This window comes from Penaeus monodon, chromosome 21, assembly GCF_015228065.2.
Source record: "Penaeus monodon isolate SGIC_2016 chromosome 21, NSTDA_Pmon_1, whole genome shotgun sequence".
NCBI classification, from domain to species: domain Eukaryota; kingdom Metazoa; phylum Arthropoda; class Malacostraca; order Decapoda; family Penaeidae; genus Penaeus; species Penaeus monodon.
In genome coordinates, this window is record NC_051406.1 from 4593119 (window position 1) to 4593681 (window position 563).

Here is a 563-nt window from a genome sequence, read left to right on the forward strand (position 1 = left end):
CGTGTATGTGTGTAATGAACGAATGTAAAAGCTGCGTTGTCTGGACAGGCACCCGCAAGCGCTACAAGTGTTTTCATAAAGTTCAGCTGCTCCATTAACACGGACTAATGCAATGTTCGAGAAGATCATTACATTATCTTAATTCATTTAATGGAAAAACAGTAAAAAAAACTACACAGCATGAAAGTCACGACACTGCATCATATAATTATATACTGTCGTAGTCATTGTGCACCTGGAAATCGTAACGAAACACCTGTACGATACTAAACCATGGAGTATAAAACACAGGCACCTCACACGCGTTTGAGACATCACCGCGTTCGGAAGCTTTTGAAACATCACTCCGCGTTTCATTCGAAGTTCCGAAACACTTGACTCCTTATTTTCTCAACTGTTAAAGGTATGGTATTCAGTTAAAATAGGATTTCCATGAAAGGTTTGAAAATTTAGATGGGAAGTCCATTTCTCTTAGGAATTGACTATTATTGTTGTTATTTGTCTTCTTGAAATTTTGTTACAAACGATTTGCAATTGCTTTAAATATACATTTTCCATATTGC